This window comes from Schistocerca serialis, chromosome 3 (genome assembly GCF_023864345.2).
Source record: "Schistocerca serialis cubense isolate TAMUIC-IGC-003099 chromosome 3, iqSchSeri2.2, whole genome shotgun sequence".
Lineage (NCBI taxonomy): Eukaryota > Metazoa > Arthropoda > Insecta > Orthoptera > Acrididae > Schistocerca > Schistocerca serialis.
The window spans coordinates 359,870,893-359,895,398 of NC_064640.1; positions in this window are offsets into that span (position 1 = coordinate 359,870,893).

Sequence of the window (24,506 nt, forward strand, 5' to 3'; positions counted from 1 at the left end):
AAGCTCCTCTTTCCGCACTGATGTTGAAGAACATGATTCGGATAGGTCCACCATTCGGAAAGTGCTACGGACAATTATGAAATGCTTTTCGGGCTGTTGTGGATACACATGGTCATCACATTGAATAACGTTTGTAATCTGGAATGTAAATGTGGTATGCAATTATAAATGTCACCCTCTCATGTGGAAAATAAAATGTGTTTCTTCAGATGGTACATTCGTTATTTCTCTTCCACATATCCTTACAAATGGTTCCACAAAGATTCACTGTCCTACGATCACTTGATTTTCATGGGGGCCGTCTTAAGTAGCGGAAGTTTAATTGTAACCACCCTCCATTTGTACATGACGTGACAGACATGTAGAACACGAAATTCGTTAAAGAAATGTTAACCTAGATTTCAACGTTAGAATATGAGCAAACATTACAGATGTAAAAATCTTATTAATAGCAATAATTCAGTCTGAAATATTATCACAATTTCTAAGTGATGAAAGTTGTGACTCATTTAGAAATCTAATGAAAAGTGTTGTTATACTCCAACTTAGTTTTTTCTACAGGTGCAAAAGTCACAAAATTTATATCATGACTGGGAACAATAAGAAGATAATTTAAAAATTTCGATCAATTCTAATAAGAACATTTAGAGAGAGATACGTCGCATTAGCAAAATTGGAAATTGCAGAAAAAATCAGTTAAAGTAAAAATTTCGTTCAATTCTAATAAGAACATTTAGAGACAGATACCTCACTTTAGCAAAACTGAAAATTGCAGAAAACATCAGTTAAAGAAAAACACAAAAAATTCATATTATTTTAAACATACACTTCAAAATATATGAATCCTTATTCATTTGCTGCAGATTCTTTATCTTGGCTCTTATGCTTATCTTTTGCATAATTATCCACGCTTATTTTCCTTCGGACCGCTATAAACTTATATTCACATTTTTTGTTCGCAGGACACCAATGTTTTGTAGAGCTGCAAAGCACTAGTACCCCTACTCCAACACCCATTCTTCAGTGCAGTACTATAATGAGGCAGCCAGTCAGAATGTACTTGTGACATTATATAAGCTTCCGGCATCTAGTTCGAAGATATGTTGTAATAAATTACATGATCTTTGTTAGAAGGTCACAGATATGCATTATTTCAATAACCCACAATTCGTGGTTAAAGATATCTGCCTCTGAATTGCGTTCACATACATAGCTCTGTGTTTCATCAGCGCAGTATTAAAATTATGCAGTCATTTGTATAAAAATTGTGTCAGATTCAAAGATATTCATTATTTCTGTAACCTGAACTTGAAAGTCATAGATATTTACGTAAGATCTTTGCCATGTCAAGTCAGAACACATCTGTCTTCGCAGAAATCATACACAAAACTATAGCAAATTTCCCTCCGTGTTACAGTAAAACCATATGGAAATTGCCATGTTACAGTGAAATTGTAACAAATTTCCCTTCATATTACAGCAAAATTGTTACAAATGACTCATATTACAACAAAACTGTGTCCGTGGAATTGAAATAAATGTCCCTCAACGTAGTAACGTGACCCATGTTACAACAAAATTTTAAGAAATTTCCTCTCCCTGTAACAGCGAAATTGTAACAGTTCCTCAATGTTACAGTGATCCTGTAACAAATTACTGTCCATTCAAATGCCGGTTCTCTAAATTTTCTCAGCAGTGATCCTCAAAAAAACAATGATATTGTAACAAATTATCGTCTATGTTAGAGCGACATGGTACGAAGTTGCCCTTCATGTAACAAACTGACCAATCTTATCACAAAACTGCAACAAATTGCATTTCATATTACAGAAAAGTTGCAACAAATTTCCCCTCCATGTTAAAGCAATATTGTAACAAACTGCATTCTGTACTTCTCTTCATTTAAAATTCACTTAAAAAATATTTCCTATCTCTCTTTGCACCTGTGCAATTAAACTGCATCTTACATATGTGCGTGCACAAATTTTTCATATTTCTCTCTCTCTCTCTCTCTCTCTCTCTCTCTCTCTCTCTCTCTCTTTCTTCTCCTCCACCTCGTCATTAAACTGCATCTCTCATGTGTGACCCTTCAACATTAAAAAATACCCCCAGTAGCTAACATCCCCCAATAGCTTACCCCATCTCTCCCCCTCCCACTCCCCAGTAACTGACACCTCCCCTAGTAGTAGACATCTTCCACCTTCTTCCCAGTAGCCCACCTTCTTCCCACAGTAGCTGACAACCACTGCCTTGCGCCACTCTTTGCGTCACATTCAAAAAGGTATAAATACTCGAGTACTGATGTTACTAAAATACACACACACAGACACACACACTCACAACGCGTGCGCGCGCGCATGTGTTATGGACATCAGTTCAGCCATTTGCTGTTAGTTCTGTCGCCTTACACCGAGGTTGTGTAAAAGTACGTTATTCCTGTCCGTAAAAGCTCTAGTCCTGTGCCCTCAGCCGTGTTTTAATTGCATGAATTATGCTCTCATCATCTTAAAACTGTGTTCCACGTAGAGAATCCTTTAGCAGACAAACATTTGTAAGTCCAAGGGCCCCAGGGTTGGGCTATGGAGTGTAAAGGACATTGATGTCCAACCTAGTTTGCTGATACGTTCGTGGGTTCTAAGACTTGTATGTTTGTGTGTATTGCTGTGTTCAGCAAAATTTCTTTTGGATTCTTGGCGGACTTAACATGTCAGAAACTGTGCTTGTCTTAGTTTTCAGTCTCCTTATATGCCTTCAAATTAATGGTTGACTCTTATGGCTACATGTCAACGAGAATGACACGATCACTATCCCAAAAGATATTCATGATGACTTTGCCAGTGGAGTGAGCTGCCTCGCATTTCTTCTTATTTGGTGATGGCGAAAGGTACCACTCCGGTGACTGCCATTTTGTTTTCGGTTTAAAGTGATGCACCCAAGTTTCATCACCTGTACCAACCTCTGATAGAAATACCTCTTCACTGACCTCAAACTAAGTCAACTGTTAGCATGAAATGGTTTTTCGTTGAGTATTGTGGTTTGTTGTGAAATTTAGTGGAATACATCTTGATCACACTTTTGAAAATTCAAGAGTCTCAACCACTGTACACGCACTTCCAATGCTCACCGACGGCCGTAGAGCCAACTGTCGTGATATGGTGAGCTGATCTGCACGAATAATAACGTCCGTATGGCTCACTATGTCATCAGCAGTAGCTGTGACAGGACATCCGGAACGTGGACAGTCGTGTCAGTTTCTGCACTTCCTGGAGTTGTAATTCTCTTTAACGATGGCCCAACAGTTCTCCTGACAACCCCATCATTGTCATACACAGCTCACAAATGTTTATGAATGCTCTCCACGGTTCTTTTTCTACAGCCAAAAATTTAATTGCAGCACATTGTTTTAATGAGTGTCTTGTGTAGACCCTATTTTAATGGTTCACTACGACTCTGCCTTCTGTCGAACTTGCTCGAAACTTTGCACACGTGGAGAAGAAATACCTTATCTGAAGCAACTAAATGGACATTTTTCTATTTATGTATTTACAACTCCAAAAATGTTAGGGCATTATTTATTGAAGAACCTTTGTAGTTTTATCCATTTTTGCAGTTGTGGACGTGACTGTATTCAATACACAGGCAGTATGAATAATAACACTCTCAGCTGCACAAACTTTCGTGTTTTATCAACTCACATGACGCGTCAAAGACGCATAAAAATGTAGTAATATTTTGAGCATTTTCACGAGATTCGTCCCTACACAGTGAGACTGAAAGCAGCTGTATATTTCTCTGCACGTCTGTGGGATGTGGTGGCAACTGACCTAACTGCAAAATTCTTTAATGTGACGTAGTAAAGTAAGTGACGAACGTGAATTCGTGTTGCAGGATGCCATATAAGAGTGCTGAATGGCACAGGTATGCTGGTACCTGTGAAGGCAGAGCTGGAGTGTCAGCTAATATTGATGTGACACTTGCAAACAGAATGACCGCCCCAGTTATTGATGGATGGAAGTTACACCAATATACTATCAGCAGCTATCGTAATGCAATTGGTTATTACATTCGTTGTTGTGTCATCGCCCATACCTTCTGCTGTAGACGATTTGCACAACGATCCATCGCAACTAGATATAAAAATAGGAAAACGGGGCGAAATTTGAATCAGAATTAGAACACTTATTAGCACTAATGATACAGCCATCATTGACTGTAGGCCGTACGTTTCAGAAGTTGCGCTTCAAGTGGCACAAGAAAGAACCACTCCTAGGAAACGAACTTTAGGTATCACAAGAAAACGTAGGTGCAATGAACTATTACTACTTAGAGGTTCCATGGAAAGATCTAGGGAGTAGTACTTAATAGAACAGTTCCTTGTGCACATTTACATCAGAAAATGTTCTTATTCTTTATTTTTTGTGTATAGTGTGTATAAAAAAGCAAGCATGATCAACATGAAGGCTGGAGGGAACATTGCAGAACTTTATTAGACGTGATACTACTGGAAGTGCTATGCGCATTCTTTTGTGACAATACGAGTCACAGCCTCCATTTACATGCAATCTATAGTTTTTATAGGTGGTCACATTTACAGAAAGCCACTGAACCCACCATCTGCAGTAGGTGGATGTGGCCTCATGCAGTATATGTGAGAAGAGCATGCAGAGATTGGCCGACGCTAATGGCGCAAGAAAAAAATATAAAATGTTTAACAATTAACCGTGTTGATATCGTCTACCTATGAGAATAAGCCTTTTCCTCGACCGTGACTACAAACAGAGTGTCATTTCTACTGTGTCATTTCCTCCAAGTAACATTATAAAGAAACGACTTCTACCGAACAGACGTCTATCACTACAATGGTTGGTGTGGCAGCACTGCTTTTGGTTCACCTAGTTGCCGCCTACACAGTTCGGTCATGTTCAACAATGGTGTTGTTGTTGTTACTTCACTACTGCATTGTAAGATCACAGTGGTAGCGGGTGCTGAAGTGTATATGCTATTAACCGAAGGCTTCCGATTCTGACGAGTGAGGGTTAGAGCAAGACGCGATGGTGGAGGCAGGTAGCAAGAAAGGTGGAGGGGTTTCGTAATTACTTCCCCTCCAGCCCTTGCTTTTATTGCTCCCAAGTTTCGATTGATACGATCTGCTGTGTAAATAAAATCGATTTATGAATAAATGTTCTGTGGCGAATAATAATATTTGAGGAGTTTGTCGTTACGGTTGTAGGCAGTTATAATCTGATCATCTGCGTTGAATGCTCGTATAAACAAACGTATGCTCCAAGATTATTACATAGACATATTATCTGTCATTGGTCATCATCTGGATTTCTCAACCATCTGGTGTAGTAAGACCACTGAAAGTACGCCTTACTTATGTAGTACGTATTTTGTTGTGAATCTCACGAATGGAATTCTAACACATGCTAAAGCATCGAAAACTAATATTCTTTTCCAGTCACTTCGCTAAACGTTTATCCCATGTAACTCTCAAGTTTTTTTATTAACACTACTTAGAAACTTAAAATATGAGCAGAAAAAATTGCAGAAATGTACTTTTCGCATGAGGGGCGCAATTTTGGCATTTCCGTCAGAGGTACAACATCGCTTCGGCACGGTTCTGTTACGCATAACACGACTTTGGAATACAATTTAATCAAACAATGGTTCATATGGCTCTGAGCACTATGGAACTTAACATCTGAGGTCATCAGTCCCCTAAACTTAGAACTACTTAAACTTAACTAACCTAAGAACATCACACATATCCATGCCCGAGGCAGGATTTGAACCTGCGACCGTAGCGGTCTCGCAGTTCCAGACTGAAGCGCCTAGAACCCCTCGGCCACACCTGTCGGCCAATTTAATCAGTATTTTCACTTAAAGTTACTAGTCGTTTATTAATACCTCTATTTTTGTAATATAACGCTTTCAATAGTTGGTGTATAATAGTTGCCTCATGGTAACAATGTAATTTTCATTCAAATTGAAGAGAGAGTAATTATAAAACGCTAGATTGGCAGAAATGGTATTGTTGCTGCGTTATATGTAGCATCAAAACAGTACACTAAGCAGGTAATCACCTTGAGCCTGTGGAGAGGACGGGAGAAAGTAATGAACGGGAATGATATTTCTTTGTATGTAGAAGGTCGGCACTGCCAGAGCGTACCAAGGTGACCCTGCACCCTTGGCAGAAGTGCCAAAGTTGGCCTCCCCTCCCCTCAAGGAAAACTACCTTCTTACGATTTTTTTCTACATGTATTTAGGAAATTTTGTAATTTGTAACGTAGATTATAAAATATTACATCAATGAGTTATACGGATGAGAAATATTCCAAATATTTTATTGAAAATGAAACAAAATATATGTCTTAGTCTAAAGAGGAAATACTTACTGAAGTTCTGCAAAATTATATTTACTTTCAATGAACAACTATAAACCACTATCAAATCATGTACAAGTATATCTTCCTACAGCCGTATGCTTGTTAGTATGAATCTAATGACTCCTAGATTATTTGGTTTACCTAAATTACATAAAGATGGCATTTCAGTACGCCCTGTAGGGTCATCCACTTCTGCTCGTTCATACCTAATAGCAAACGAGCTAGATTACATCATTAAAAAGAAAACCAATTTTGAAACTAAGTTTAGTGTCAAAAATTCCATAGCTCTTGTTGATAAAATAAAAGATTATACAAGACCCGTTCAGTTCTAAACTAGTATTACTTGATACCACTAGCTTATTTACAAATGTTCCTACTGATGAGTGACAAACATGTTAACAAATCTGTTGCACAAATCCAAAGTAAATCCTGTTGAATTAGATGGCAATCTTTGCTACTGAAATTTGTGCAAAACAAAATGATTTCCAATTTCAGAAAACATATTATAGTCAGTCTGATGTCCTAACTAGGGGTTCTCGTCTGAGTACGTATTATCTAAAGTTGACATGGACATTTTCGAAAAAAACAAATTCCTATAGAAAGAGCCAGCGAGCTGCAAAATTTAATATTCTTTCAGATATGTGGATGATGTGCTGTGCTTATGGACGGGTGCCACCAGACAGTTAGATACCGTACGTTACTACAACATTGAATCTGCTGACATGGGAAAACTCAGTTCACAATGATGCTGTGAGGCTATGCTATAAATTTGTTGGGCCTTAATAAAAATATTAGCGCAGGGTGACACTTATTTAGCATTTACAGAAAATTCATAGTTACAAATACCATAATCCCTGCAACTCAAAGGACCTCACAACCACGGACACGCAGCTTTTCTTTCAATGGTGCATCGTCTCATGTGTGTTCCATTACACGAGTATGAAACTGCCTTTCAAACAGAACTACAGACCAGCAAATATATCGCTTTCAGTAATAGCTGCTGCTCTGCTCTGATTGATAATGTATTACGAGAAAAGAAAATGCGTAAACTTATACCACTTAAGTATGCTGGCCAACAGGTACCCGTCAATAGTCATAAAAAATGGTGCATCATGCCATACTCTGGCAAAATTCCAGATAACCTGAGTAGAAAGTTGACGACTCGCAACTACAGGCCTGCATTTTATAATTATAACTGCATATCAGAATTTTTATTCAATAGTAAAAAGGAACTGCAACCTTTGGTGCAGACTGGTATACATAAATTCATGTGCAAGCAATCTGGGAAAGTATATATTGGCCAGTCAGGCAGAGCTGTGCCAGTTAGGTTATCTGAACATGAAAGAAGCTGGAGATTAAGAAAGAAAGATTTAACCTTTGCCAGTAATCTTCTAAGAGAAAACCACTTATGTTATGTAGAATGTAAAATTTTTAATTCTGTAAAGAAAAGTAGAAAGATGACACTGCTAGAAATACTCGAAATCCACAAACATTTGACTCAGAACTCCAGCTTAGTATTAAATGATGAAACTCAGTTTCCTTTCCCCTTTTTTAAAATAAATTTTTAGTTACAAATAATAGCTTGAAATTGTATATTCAATTTTTTTTCGTCAGATGTTACATGTACAATCACAAAGAAAACTTTGCTTTCTTTTTTAAATGTAATTATTTTCGTGTGACATAAAATGCATTACCTTTCTATGTAAACACTCTACATGTCATCATTTTTGTGCCGACTGTATAAATAATATCTGTGTAAGTCGCACGTCATTGTTTTCGACATTTGGAAACCAAAAGCCGGTTCGTGGGCAAATAAAAGTAATTTTGCAGAATCAGGAAGTGTTTCCTAGTTAATACTATAGTCATACTCTGCCAAGAAACTATGAAAAATTTAATTAATATTGTATGTCGTAGCGTTTAGGGAAGATACTGCACATTGATTTTAATATGATGTATAGTAAAGAAGATATTTTATTTGCTATTCACAAATTATTAAGAGTGTATAAAACATTAACTATAAATTCCTTTCCAGGAAATGCAATTTTATAATGATTTTGCTTTCTATTTCTTTGCTTTAGGTGAAGAAAACTCATTGACAATGTCATTGAAAAATTTAGCAGCTGTGTCTTCGTCTGTCGTCAAGATAGCTGAATCTAACGGTGTGCTTCAGATGTACTCGGCCTTAAGTCGTTTTTTCATCTTCTTTAATTTTCAGAAACTGGGTTACAAGATGCTGCAGTCACTGGATTTATTATAAATATCCTAAAAGCTATTTCTATGTTTGGATAAGCATTTCATAACCCATACGTTGAAAAAAACTACAAAACTATCCGAATGAGGAGCTGTGTGAATGCTCATCGGCTTTTTCTTTTGGAATTTGAAAGCCACTATTTCGTTACGTAGCTCAGCTCATCGATATTTCTAGTATTACTAGTACCAAAATCTGCTGCGTGTTTTTCATAGCAAGCTACAGAGCTTCCATTTAAAGCGTTCCTGACAAAAAATTAAAGTGAGATGAAATGGTGCGTTATATGTGAGATCTATTTCCCATTCCACAGCTCTCTAGCTAGTTTAAACAGTTTCACTGCAGTCCTCAGTCGTCAGACATTGGCAAAAACCGAAAGCCTTGGTCAGATAGCCTATTTTATTCAGCACTTGTTCACCAACATTTGAGATCCTACAATAGCATTGCGCAATAGTAACAAAAACTCCGTTGTTGAACATGAACTATCTTGAAGGCGTCAGCTATATGAAACAAGCGCATTGTTGACACACAACGCATGTGATGCCTGTTCGCTAGTAGTGATTTCTTTATCACGCTGCTTGAAAAAAATGACACTGTGATGACACCGTGCCGGCCGGGGTGGCCAAGCGGTTAAAGGCACTACAGTCTGGAACCGCGCGACCGCTACGGTCGCAGGTTCGAATCCTGCCTCGGGCATGGATGTGTGTGATGTCCTTAGGTTAGTTCGGTTTAAGTATTTCTAAGTTCTAGGGGACTGATGACCTTAGAAGTTAAGTCCCATAGTGCTCAGAGCCATTCTTTTTTATGACACTGTGCGTTTACAGTCTCGGGCCGAGGAAAAGGCTTCCTCTCGCTGGCGGTCAGGTGTGCGTGGGGCAGGAGAACTCACGTACCTCTCCCAGTTAATTCTTAAAGCCTCTTTCTCGTTTTTTTTCGGTCAGTTTTTGCGCTCTTTCTACGCCTGCGCCCCTGGCGGGGCATATCTCGCCATGGCCTCAGTACGGCTATGTGCACCACTGTGCGGAATACGAATAATTATCTAGTGAACTAACACATAATTGTTTCATTACTTTTCGGCTTATGTGGTGATGATTCTCATGATTATATAAAAACTAAACTGAACTCCGCCCGAACAGGCCTTGAAGGCCCAATGATACAGACCGGCCGGCGTGTCATTCAAAGCAGACAGGCGTCACCGGTTCCGGATATGTGGAGGGGGGGGGGGGGGCATATGGTCAGCACACCGCTCTCCCGGTTGTATGCCAGTTTACGACACCCTAGCCGCTTCTTCTCAAGCAAGAAACTCCTCAGTTTGCCTCACAAGGGTTGAGTGTACAACGCTTGCACAGCCCGACAGCGCTTAACTTCGGTGACCTGACGGCAACCGGCGTTACCACTGTGGCAAGGACGTTGGCCTCGTGTTTATATGGTGGTATGTTATATCATGTTAGTTTTGGTGATAGGTAGCAACTGAGCTTGTGATTCTGAGTACTGTATTTTCCAGTACTTAGGTGTTTTTTATGTGCTGTGTTGTTGGATTAGGCACTGGGTCTGTGTACTGTGTAGACTATGTATCGTGTTTTCATAGTGTAAAGGTAACTAGACTTCCCAGTCCCTGTCAGCTGTGACTATTATTATGAATATCTATTACTTTTAACCTGTATATGTGGACACATATGCACTAACTGTTCGTAGCACGTTCCACAAAAAAATGGTTCAAATGGCTCTGAGCACTGTGGGACTTAACTTTTGAGGTCATCAGTCCCCTAGAACTTAGAACTACTTAAACCCAACTAACATAAGGACATCACACACATCCATGCCCGAGGCAGGATTCGAACCTGCGACCGTAGCTGTCACGCAGTTCCAGACTGTAGCGCCTAGAACCGCTCGGCCACACCGGCCGGCGCACGTTCCACATTCCAAAAAGAAAATGTCATTAATTAAAGTGCTTAAATGATAAGGTCGATCGTGATACAAAGGAGTAAAATTGAAGGCTGATAAAACTAAAGATCAGAAGGTCTTTCCCACTCTCTACACAAACTTCGGGAACAGACTGAGCATATACAGAATAGTAAAAACTATGATTCATCGAATAGAAGAAAAAGTGAACTAAAAATTAGATAATAAAGTTTTAGAAATTAGGACAGATGTATATGGAATGACTAAATCCTTGAAGTCCTTCATAAAGCAGCTACAGTCGGAATCGGTGTAAGTCATCGACCATTTATTTTTCAAATGTATGCAGCAATTTAATTTTAACCGACCTGAGAGTGATTATATCAGGACAGCAAAGCGGAACGCTTACATGAGATGTGGAAAATAGGATGATCAAAGCAGATGCTGGGCGCAACATTCTGAAAAAAATCTTTTAGGTAAGGTTTTAGGCAAGTACTGTTCGCAAAATAGACAAAATAGAAAAAAGGAGCTGTAGAATGAATTTTCACCCGCAACATCATATAGATCATGGAACAATGAGAAAAATGGGTGTATGTTTAGACAGTTTGGACGGCAAACGGGTAATTATTAATGTCGGAAGTACATTTTTTGGTAAATGTGCACAGAAAGTGAAGTGTCTGTGTGGCCAGGTATGAAAACACAGCTAGCTACAACAGCAGAGTCTTCTTCTTGGTCCATAAACAAACAGAACAGTGGTCTCAGGACTCACTACGAATAAATAACAGTACTTCACGGGTGCGTGGCTTGATGCCAGATTAGTGTTCGTCACCGTCTAGTGGAATGTCCTTTTCCTGGTTCTAGTTGATGTCTCGCGAGGTTGAGAGCCTGAAGTCGAAGTCGGTGGAGATGTCCCGCAACGTGATGCTGAGGCAGCAGACCAGCGGTTTGGACGCGGCAGGTGGTGTGCCCCTTGGACTATGAATGCGTTCGGAAGCCAGTGAGGCGAGTCTGGTGCTCCCGGCGAAGGCAGCTCCATACAGAGGAACCGCAGCGAGGTGGCCACTCCCGATGAGTTGCAACTGCGTTCGGTAAGGTGAGCTCCGTACTGAAGAACCGCGAACGGTCTGCGACTGACAGCGGAAATGCTCTCGTTTGCAACTATCTTAGATCGGCCGAGCCGTGATCTTAGCCGGGTAGCCGAAGGATACAATGGCGAGCGCTCGGAGGACCGTCACTGGCGCCAGCAGTATCGTGCCAGCGCTGGCAGTGACACCTGTAGCGGGACTTGCGCCCCCAGGACGCTTGACGTTTGCTGGAGACTTGGAGGAAAACAATCCTTTCTGGTTTCGTGTACGTCAGGCTGTTTGCCTGTGCCCTTAAGAGGACGTGCACCAAGCAGGCGAAAAGGGAGGCCACTTGCGATACATAGCTGCGTGGCGGCTAGCAGAATCGTGGGCGCCAACCGTACGATACGTCATACTGTGTCAGTTAAAACTTCCATTATAAAATTCACGGACAATCGACTTCGGTCCAACATCAGATCATCTTAGGGTCTCAAAAACTACTTTGAGACTCAAAGATTGTCTGACGTTGGACGTAAATCTGTTGTCTTCAATACGAAACAGTGGTGCAGCTGTGTATTTTATAATGCAATTTTGAACCTTACTAAAAATTGTTCAACACCTTCTACACAAAATATTTATGTTAGTTTGGTAATCGTATTTTAGAAATATTTTTGGGTAAAACGGGTGAATTGCAATGTTGAACTCAAGCGAACGATAATAAAGAAAGTATGAATTAAGAATGTGGGGTACGAGTGCTGCGAGTTCATAGAGGGAGAAAGGGAGGATGACTGCTAGTAACAGGAAGTGAACATGCAGTGAATTTTATGACAGACACAAAGATGAAAATTCAGATCAACAATTGCGATAGGCTCAACTGGTGAAAACTGTGCCTGTAAGTCTAACAATTACCAGAAAACTCAGACAGAAGAAAGGAGAAGACTGCCTGTCCTGGTGTAATAAAAATGTGGATAGGAGGGTTCACCAACATATAAGTTTTGTTTTAAAAAGATAGAATCTCCTCCAAAGGTGATGGAAAATCAAAGAGTGGTAAGTTTCTTTAATGTGTAAGAAAGTTCTCATTTTAATGAAAAAGTGGTCTATGAGAGGCTGATAATGGGAGAAGGAATGGATCCCTAAAATTAGAAGCAGTGAGGTAAACGATGTCATGGACTGTGATCTAAATTAGTCAGATATTGACTGTGATGCCAAAAATTAAAATTTTGGTAGAAAGACGGGTGCCAAATGGTATACTCGGTATATTCCTTCCTATAATCGATAAGGTGAACGAGTGGAACAAATGAAGACGTTGAGTGTTGGTGTTAAAGAGTATGAAGAAGGAAATGGAGTGGAAATAAGTGGGAGATTTGGACGAAGGAGAGAATGACCAAACGGAGTTTACTAGAGATACTACGAGTCGGGTGAAGATGGATAAGGATTGGAGGATGATGCTGAAAATGAATGTGAGGAGAATTATGAATTTGAAGAGTGGTTAAACACCAATTAAAAAGCGTAAATCAATCAATAATGGAGTATTTGAAACCAGTGCTGGTGAACAGGTGGATGACATTGGTGTGTTGTCGTTCACAAACAAGGCATATCAACTGGATGTAGGCATAGAATAGAAGACAGACGATGTATTCTTCTTCAACACTTCAAATATTAGCCTTTTACCTCTTACTTGGCCTACCGGATTATAATTTCTGATTTTAACAGTAGTCTCCCACTGTTCATTCTGTCAAGATGTTCGCTCCATTTTCTTCTGATGTCTTCCATGTTATTTCTTACGTTAAATATGTTTAATTCTTTCTTAATGTCACTGTTCATTAATCTGTCTACTGTGGAATAGCTTTGCACAGCCATAAGAAACCTCATTTCAGCTGCCTAGATTTTACTTTCTTGTCGCTTGTAAGAGGCCCACGAGTCACTCCCGTTTACTTCATAAAATTTCATTCAGATTTTTTTTTTGCGCTTTGTTTGTGAAGCATCTCTTTATTGTTCCACATATGTTTCCGAACTGTGCTACTTCCTTCTCTATGTCATTATCACACTCGTATGTGATATCACATCCCACATAATTAAAATGGCTGACCTATTCTTAGTTAATTAATTTGTTAGTCTCTAGTTCCATGGATACTTTTCACGATAAATCGTAATTATGTGGAACAAATTATTTTATATTCACATCACAATTTTTTGCTAATATGAGTGCATACTGATCATTTACAAGCTTTTCTTTCGAAAAATACGTACAGATGTGAGTTATTAATTCCTGATCACCACCTTTTACACTCTATAATTAAAGAAATTATTTTACAGAATAAAAGGAGCTGTCAGGGAGAATTTTTTCAGTTTGTTTCGAAAATTTACTTTTCCGTCTGTAAGACATTTTATATCACTAGATAAGTGACCAAAGGTTTTGGTTCCAGAATTGTGTACACCTTTTTGTGCTAAAGAAAACCTTAATGTGATTAATGACGTCATTTTTTCTGCTGGCATTTTGATCATGCACATAATTGAATTGGAGTGCATTATTTACAACTAACTTCATGAGGCAATAACCATATTGTGAATCACTAGGGTAGTAAAAATGCCTAACTCCTTAGACAGGTGTCTATAAGTTGATCTTGGGTGGGCACCACGTATTATCCTTATAGTACGTGTTTAAGCAATGGAAGACTTTCTTTCTTGAAGATAAGTTACCTCAGAGTGTGGGCGACAAGGTAGGCTGTGAATATAGAAGTAATAAGATGAAAGCATGATTGACAAACAACAAAATGATTCATTGGAAGGAAGGGATACAGAAGTACCACATAGGGGGAGGCACTGCGGAAAACTTCAGTCTCTCCAAGATCGATCCGACGAGTACCGCAGCCAGTAACAGAGAGAGTGAGGTGCCTCCCAGGTCCGCTATAGCTGAAACTCGCCCGATCTGATCGGGGAAAGCTTATTGGTCACCAGGGAACCGCTGCACCATCAGCGGTGACACCGCAGTGTCAGCACTGGCGGTATTGCACGTGGGCCCTCGCCTGTCTCCCAACCCCGTAAGAAGGACAAGAAGTATACAGGCTATTACAATACTCAATTACACATTTTACATTCCTCCCCCTTCAGAAAAGTCCACGTAATGTGGTGACTTTTTTTCTGTTTGGTGGCCTATAGTTAAGAGAAGGATTTTTAAAGGAGAAGGAAAGTTTAATGGTGTTACATTCACAATATGTAATTTGAAAAGGTCATGAAACCAACAACAACACTAACATTTATGTGACTGAACAGTAGCTGTGGCTTGGAGGCGCTAGAAGGGATAGAGTAGCCGCCAGGCTGGTACTGATAGCCATGTGAAGGTGGGCTGAAACTTCTACGACTCGTGTGAGCATAGTGAATTGGTAATTACTATGTTATAATCCCAAAGGGAAGGCTATGGAATACCACAATTTAAAGCTTGTAGTTGATACAACAAAAACAGAAATTTACAGTAATTATTATGGTTTTTACTTATCATTTGCTTTTTGCTTTGAGGAGGAAATGATAGCATATGATTTCTTTAACACTAGCAATAACAAAATCGAAGTGAAGTAATTTATTTGTCTTTCTGGGAATTGTGAGAAATTGGCATAAACTAAACCTATTTAGGTCACCATTATGTGGCACGCTATGTCACGTAAATAGCTACATATTCCCAGTGCCTTATTAGGTTCTAAATTAAATACTTAAATCTGGACTAAGCAAACAAGTGGGCATTAAACTGACATCTTTTATGTATCTAGAAGTAGGTTAAATATAGCGACATGATCAATCTTATCTTCAGAACGTAATGATAAAGAGGGGAGAGGTTTCCTATTATAGGTTTCATAATAGCCATAATACACTCCTGGAAATTGAAATAAGAACACCGTGAATTCATTGTCCCAGGAAGAGGAAACTTTATTGACACATTCCTGGAGTCAGATACATCACATGATCACACTGACAGAACCACAGGCACATAGACACAGGCAACAGAGCATGCACAATGTCGGCTCTAGTACAGTGTATATCCACCTTTCGCAGCAATGCAGGCTGCTATTCTCCCATGGAGACGATCGTAGAGATGCTGGATGTAGTCCTGTGGAACGGCTTGCCATGCCATTTCCACCTGGCGCCTCAGTTGGACCAGCGTTCGTGCTGGACGTGCAGACCACGTGAGACGACGCTTCATCCAGTCCCAAACATGCTCAATGGGGGACAGATCCGGAGATCTTGCTGGCCAGGGTAGTTGACTTACACCTTCTAGAGCACGTTGGGTGGCACGGGATACATGCGGACGTGCATTGTCCTGTTGGAACAGCAAGTTCCCTTGCCGGTCTAGGAATGGTAGAACGATGGGTTCGATGACGGTTTGGATGTACCGTGCACTATTCAGTGTCCCCTCGACGATCACCAGTGGTGTACGGCCAGTGTAGGAGATCGCTCCCCACACCATGATGCCAGGTGTTGGCCCTGTGTGCCTCGGTCGTATGCAGTCCTGATTGTGGCGCTCACCTGCACGGCGCCAAACACGCATACGACCATCATTGGCACCAAGGCAGAAGCGACTCTCATCGCTGAAGACGACACGTCTCCATTCGTCCCTCCATTCACGCCTGTCGCAACACCACTGAAGGCGGGCTGCACGATGTTGGGGCGTGAGCGGAAGACGGCCTAACGGTGTGCGGGACCGTAGCCCAGCTTCATGGAGACGGTTGCGAATGGTCCTCGCCGATACCCCAGGAGCAACAGTGTCCCTAATTTGCTGGGAAGTGGCGGTGCGGTCCCCTACGGCACTGCGTAGGATCCTACGGTCTTGGCGTGCATCCGTGCGTCGCTGCGGTCCGGTCCCAGGTCGACGGGCACGTGCACCTTCCGCCGACCACTGGCGACAACATCGATGTACTGTGGAGACCTCACGCCCCACGTGTTGAGCAAATCGGCGGTACGTCCACCCGGCCTCCCGCATGCCCACTATACGCCCTCGCTCAAAGTCCGTCAACTGCACATACGGTTCACGTCCACGCTGTCGCGGCATGCTACCAGTGTTAAAGACTGCGATGGAGCTCCGTATGCTACGGCAAACTGGCTGACACTGACGGCGGCGGTGCACAAAAGCTGCGCAGCTAGCGCCATTCGACGGCCAACACCGCGGTTCCTGGTGTGTCCGCTGTGCCGTGAGTGTGATCATTGCTTGTACAGCCCTCTCGCAGTGTCCGGAGCAAGTATGGTGGGTCTGACACACCGGTGTCAATGTGTTCTTTTTTCCATTTCCAGGAGTGTATCTTACTCTGGTTACTCCTACTCACCAGGTTCAATGATGTACCAAGATAAGAACTACATACAATTGATCTCTTCAGCAACTGGGGGTTCTTGAAAAGCACATGGATGTAGAAATTAAAGGCTTCAGCTTAACCAACGTTAACGTGATTAAGAAACTGTAAAATATTCCTAGGTGCCTGTATATAAGCATTATGTGCATTCAATAGCTCAAATATATAATATACAAGGAACACAATAACTCTAATTAATGAGGGAGTATGGAGAGATGTAGATACGTAATGTTACCTTAAACTTCTTCCATAGCATGTATATCGTTTTAAGTATACCGCTCTCTCAAGTGTGTCTTCTTCTTCTTCTTCTTCTTATTCTTTTAGTGTTCAACCCTAAGGTTGGTTTACAGCAGAGCGCCATTCCCCTCTTCTGTCTGCCTTCCTGTTCATTTCCATGTACGTGTTACGTCCAACATCATTCATTATCTGTTGGTCGCCGATTCTTTCCCCCAATAGCTCCTTCTGCTATTGCTCTGACGATGTTGTTGTGTCTTAGGCTCTGCCCTACAAGTTTGTCTCTCATTGTTTGATGTGCCTCCACAGAGATCTCGTTTCCTGTACTCTTTTAAGCACCTCTTTATTTGTTACTTTGTCTCTCCACATGATATTCATCATCCTTCTACAGCATCACATCTCCAGGGCCGCTAGCCGTCTTCTCTCTTCTCTTCCCATTGTCCAAGTTTCACATTCATATAGGGCCACACTTCAAACAAAAGCTTTCATGATACGTTTCCTTACTTTCAGACTAATGTTCGTATTGGTGAGTAAGTTCCTCCTCAGATTAAAAGCAATTTTGGCCTGTTGTATTCTGCTTACAATTTCTTTTCGGCTTCTACCATCCCTTGTGACTTTGCTTTTCAGATTTTATTCCTCTATCACTTCCAGTTTCGCTCTTCCAGTTCTCATTCTCAGAGGTTCATATTCAACTTCTGTGCCGCACACCATCACTTTAGTTTTTATCTTGTTTATTCTCGTTCCATACTGATTGTATAGAATCCTTTCCATTGTTCTGAGGACTTCCTCTAGATCTTCTTTTGTCTCGTGACTTAGCAATATCATTTGCATAAGTTAGCACGTCTATCTTGTGCCCATTAATTTTGATCCCCATCTCAGTAGTTTCTCGAACTTGGTCTATAGCTTCCTGGATGTGAGCCTTGAATATAAGAAGAGGGAGAGCACATCCTTGTCCTACCCATTTTCTAATATTTGCTTCTTGTTCCTGGTGACAGTTCCTAATCACTGCCACCTTGTTCTTATAGAAACTGAGTGTCACACGGATGTCTTTGTACTTCATTCCACTTTTCCTCAGCACTCTCAACATCTCTTGCCAGATAACATTATCAAATGGCTTTCCCAGGTCTACATAGGCACTATAAGTTGGTTTATTTTTTCTGTAATTGCTTTTCGAAAAGGAATCTCAGTGCCACAATGTTACAGCGTGAAGGAAGCGCCGGTACACCAGTCGGGAACGACAGAGAAGAGAAGGCTGTGAGAAGAGGTCAGCCAATCGCACGCTGACCTCCTTCCAGAACGACAACGTGACAGCAACCGCCCTTAGATGGAGACGACGTAAGTGCCGCGCCAGACTAGTGGCAGCCCACTTCGATAACAGCTTCAACGTTAGCCACTTCGTTGGGCGATGCATCGTAGCCTTTTCAATAGCAATCTCTGCGTAGCACAGTTCAGTTGACAGACTTTCGTTAGAAGCGGTCACTAGGACCTGAAGTGTCACTTGTGGCCGGCCCGTGTGGAAGAGAGGTTCTAGGCACTACAGTCTGGAACCGCGCTACCACTACGGTCGTAGGTTCGAATCCTGCCTCGGGCATGGATGTGCGTGATGTCCTTAGGTTAGTTAGGTTTAAGTCGTTCTGAGTTCTAGGGGACTGATGACCTCAGTAGTTAAGTCCCATAGTGCTCAGAGCCATTTGAACCATTTTTTGTTACTTGTGTTTGTCTATTCTGAAGAAGAATGATTATTTTGTATGTCGCCCTTTTCTTGCGACACATCTGTGTAATTGCACTTGTGCATGATTGTGTATAAAGGACTAAAAGAATTCTCAGATCAAAGTTAAGTATTTGTACTTGTCTTGTTGTAATAAAACTCATTAATACGAGTTGTTTGATTGTTTGTCTAGCGAGCCGAGTATGCAGGATTTCTAGACACAACAACACAGTGACGAGATGTACAAATCACATGGTGCCGACGATATAGGAGCAATAACATAGCGACAACCTGTTAACGCTTCGAACCCAGAGCCATCAGCAGCCACTAATTGTCTCTGTTTTGTTTTGTTGTGGGCTTTTCTGTTTCACTGGCGCCTGAATTCTACCTTGTCTTTTCGTTGCGTGGGTGTCTTTACATGTTTAACAGTGTCTCTTATAGTGTTTTTTCTATTCAGTGTTTTTAGGTTGCGTTGTAGACATTTTCTTTGCTTGTGTGCTCATTTTTATTGCTTGCATTGTCTGTTTATTGCATTTGCCTATTCCAAAATGAACAACTCACCCCCTGCTCAGGCGTCTCAGCTGCAAGCGATAGATGCAACGCAGCTAACACAGATGTTTCAGTTTCAGCCGGAGCAGATTGCAACCCTTCTATACGCGGTACAACAGCCACTGGACAACCAAGCAACAAGCGCAGTGCGACCACCTGATCAACATGCAACAACTGTAGCTCCCAGTGGCATACCGCCTTTTCGCCAGTTTAACGAAAAAGAGGAATGGTTCTAGTGGCTGCAACAGAATGAAGCCCCCAGCATTGCTCACAAAGTATCAGGTACTGTGAAACTACATTACTTTTTGTCAACGCTCAGGAAGTGCAGTCTTTCACCTCATTCAGAAATTGTTTCCTAACACCACTCCAAGTGGACTTTCTTATGATCGCAGGTGTAGGTTCTCTAACTATTATGACCAACAAGTGAATATGGTGACAGCTAGGTACCAATTCTTTCGTTGTAAGAAAAGGTCAGAACAAACTTACAGCGAGTGCGTAACAGATTTGCAGGGTACGACGAGGAACTGCATGTTATGTTGCGTGATGCGATAGTGTATAATGTAATTGATATCAAACTTAGAGAACATATTTGGAAACAGTCAGACCATCATTTCATCAAGTAGTGCAAATTCTAGATCAGTATGATTTAGGTGCCGTAGCTGCCAATAAATTTGAGCAGCCACCAAATTGCTGAGTAGAGTCGTCCCTTGCACACAACCAACCCCGGGAGGCAAGAACATCACGCACCCGCCAAGCCACGTAAACAGTTCTCTAAACAGGCAGCTCCATCAGTAAATAGAATTGTCATGCCCTAGGTGCCGGTCACGGCACAAACATCTAGATTGCCCATCCAGACAAGCATAGTGTTACGGTTGTGGCAAGAAAGGTCATGTACAATCCGTCTGTTAGCAACGGAACAAGCATAAGAACTCTGCCCCACTCACAAAAATCTAGTCACAAGGCCCATGCCATCAAAGCAGTGTATTCAAAGTCTGCTGCAGACATTAGCAAACCTAGCAAAAAAATGGTTCAAATGGCTCTGAGCACAATGGAACTTAACTTCTGAGGTCATCAGTCCCCTAGAACTTAGAACTACCTAAATCTAACTAACCTAAGGACATCACACACATCGATCCCAAGGCAGGATTCGAACCTGCGACCGCAGCGGTCGCACGGTGCCAGACTGTAGCGTATAGAACCGTTCGGTCACGCCGGCCAGCCAAACCTAGCAAACAAACAGTTTGTTCAGTGCTACGCCAGTCCAACGAACTTTTTGTTCATTTTCATCTTAGTGGGAAACGTGTGAAATTTCAGTCGGACATTGGTGCCTCTGTTACATTGCTGAGTCGTAACGCATATGAACTGTTAGGCTCCCCACGCCTGTCTAAAATTAGCATACATCTGACGGCATATAATGGAGCAGACATTCTCCTTCTCGGAAAATGTACTTTGCCTGCCATGTACCACTCGCATACACGAATTGTGACTTTCACTGTGCTACAATCATGTGATTGTGAGAACATATTTGACCTTGATTCGTTTGATTTGTTTGGCTTTCAAATTCAGTATAATGTGTTGTCAGTGACTGCATTCAGTGCGAAAGACAGTGTAGCTAGCTTGCTGAAATAATTCCCTGCACTCTTTTCTGAAGGTTTAGGCAAGGCTAACAATTTTGTTGCACATTTCATTATTGTAACAACTAAAACGGCTTCTGACATCAAATGTAACAGTTGTGTTACTAAACGTGACACTTCTGTCACTCAATGTAACTGGGTTTTCTCTTTTGATGCTGTCAATTGTCAGGATGAGCATTCTAAAGCATTCTGTCAGGGTGAAAATATTAAATAAATTAACTTTTCTCTCTTAACAACATGTGGGCAGGGTGGGTTCTCCCTTGGCTCGGGTATGAGGTCGAATGAAACATCATTTTTACATAAGATAACTTTTATTGAAATTTTCGTACAACTGTATCTTACTGGGACGTTCTGGTTCGGAGAGCGGCAGCCGTGTCGTTTGCGTAGCCTTCTGCTACGGCAGCGGCGGCGGCGGCGGCGGCGGCGGCGGCGTCTGATTACGCGTAGCGGTGTGTATCTCGTGTCGCCGTCTCACCCAGCTGACCGGAGACGCGCAGCGCGAGGTGGCCGGTTTTAACTATTGCGAGCGAAGTCGTGCATCGGATGATACCTTGGGTGTGGCGTCCCAGTGTTTCTCTTCTCTAAGCGGCCGCGTGTGTTGTGCGTCGACCAGCGGAGCGGCGCGGCGGGGCAAGGCCAGTGTCCCGAACTCGAACCACGGACTCCCGCTTGCCAGTCTTCGGCTGTCAGGTATTCATCCCAGCTCACAGGTGACTACTGATGTGAGGCCGTCTCCTTCCCGTCCTCACGAGTCACCCGGGTATGTAAAAACCAGACTTCCAATACCTTTTAACTTCTGTCTTCTGGCGCCGCGGCCGCTGCTTGCTATTCCATTACAGCGGCGGACTTGGTGCGACTGTGCATAATGTAGTCTCTTCTTGCATGACGGTCTTCAGCACCGAAACTGACTGAAAACTACTGCTACTCTTCTTTTCTTCCTTCGTCTCTCGTCTTCGTCTCCGTCTGTCTTCATCTGTCTTCATCTGCCTTCATCTGTCTTCAACTGTCTTCATCTGTCTTCAACTGTCGGGCCCACCGCGTCTCGTGTATTTATTCACTTCAGTTTACTGGAGGTGAACGACTTCACGGCCATTGCCTCTTCTGTCACGTTGAAAAGCTTCTCGAAGAATCTTCTTAACGTCGGTCATTGGCTCTTGGAATGTAGGCGAGGGCCTTTGCTCACATGCGACAACTGAGAAACACGTGAGCCGGTCGGGCGATGCCCTGACGGCTGAATCGACAGCACCCGCTTATGTGGAACTGCTGACTTCATGGTCATTGTCTCTTCTGTTCTGCTGTTCTGCACGCTGAATGCCAGTATGTAACTCTCTAAACTAAACCAAGTTTTCCATTTATATTCTAATTTCTAGTTCACTTTGATTTCACTAATTTATTTACTTAAGTACCACTCAACATTCCTCCACCCTTCGGAGAAATTCGCCCTCGAATTTACCACTCAACATTCCTCCACTCTTCACACGGCAAAAGCACAAACACTGAAAACTCTCGACTTAGAAGATTACACACGCTTCACATTAAGTATGTGGAAAATACTTTATCACTTTACAAAAGCACTGTACGGTCATGAATCACATAGTTCTTACATAAATGGTTGTAATAAGTGTGACAAATCTTGATGACAATGAATAAACAAAAAATAGATTTTGCACTTAGAAAATTACAGAGCAACAGCTTTTTAATCTATCCTATACTAATGCAAGAATATCTATTCTACAGTATTGTTTACTTTAACATAAGACTGTTTAGTAAAGAGTGAAGTACAAGAAACAAAATTAATACACTAACGCTGAAAAGTAACCATTGAAGTACACCAGTTAAGAGTGTGGTATCCAGTTAACAGGGATTTGATGAAGTGGTATATTATGATTTGGCTTATTTTTTCGTCTTAAATAAAAGAAAACTGTACAAAGCAGAAACACCAACACAAAGGTTCCAGATATTCCCGTTCCTAGCATTATAATTTTAGTTTTGCGTTCACCTTTTAATTTTAAGACATGTTGCATCATAACATTGGCATCAATTTTGCTTTGCTGTGAGTTTATGACTTCAGAAGGGAACTGTAAAGGGAGTCATTGAGGTAGGATAGGTTTTGTGTAGGAAATGCTTGCATGGCGTTGTCTGAAAAAAGCAAACATGGTTATAGACCTACGGACCTAGTAAAAACAAAAATAAAGAAAAGAGGAAATACATTGTTAACTACAAGATCTACATGTTTCTACGTTCAACTTTCTTTTTCTTAAAAAATAAACCACTATCATTTATTAATTATTTACATTTGTATACTACAGTCTACTAAGATTCAACTAGGACATTCGCACTCTTGGTCGAAGATTGTATGGTGCCATGTCTGTATGTTGTGCTGGCGTGGCCACTCTTTTTCCTTTACGGGAACTTCCTCCACCCTTCGGAAAAGCAGACACTATTGTTGAAGGAATTACATCTGGAGCGCCCTTAAAAGGTTTTAAACGACTTGCATGGACAATGGTAGTTCGTGTGGGCAGTTGCAATTTAACGTTGACTGGTGACGTGATCTCAATAATTTGATAAGGACCTCTGTAGTTTGTTACAAATTTCTTCGTTTTTCCTTTCGCTATGTAAGGAGTTGAAAGCATAACCCACTGACCGATTTTGTAATTTGGATATTTAGCTTGGGTATTACCTAATCTTTCCTGTCGTTCCAAAGCCTTTGTATTAGATTTTTGAACCTTTTTCCATACATCCTTCATCATTCGACTGAAATCTCTTACTGTTTCTCCGACTTTTCCGTCTTTCTGCCTGATTACATCAAAAGGGGACGGCATTTTTTTTCCATAGACCACTTCATAAGGTGACATGCCAGTTGCTTCATGCGTTTTGGCGTTGTATACTGTTGTTGAATATTGCGGTCATTTGTTGATGAAATGGTTTAATATTCGGTATGATTACTATTATATCACATCTGTATGCAATGGCAATGTCTGTTTTTCGAAATTCAACTTTTCGATTTTTGATGTTATCCCGGACGGGCGTACTAGCCTCACTAGGTACGCCCGTCGTCCGTTGGCAATGTCTTCTGTGGCTGCAGACTGAACTTCAGCATCGACATCAATGATTCCTTTACTCATGGGAACGGATGGTTAACAGTTGCTATTGTACGTGGTGGTACAGGCGTACCTAATGTATCTGGACTGGAAAGCTTCGTCGATCGAGATAGCATAGCGTATCGAACATATCATGTTACTGAAAATGCGAATAAAAACTTTGGCAAATCCACATATATGTCACCCTCACCCTTCTCCCTGTATACACGTAGTAGCTCAAGGCCATCTTGGCAGCGCGCCAGCCGCCGAAGACTGACAAACAGCGGACGCGAGCGCCTAGTGAGGCTAGTGCTCGCGTCCGGGATAACACTCGGCTGGCACTGTGAAATATTCTAAGTCCCTTATCT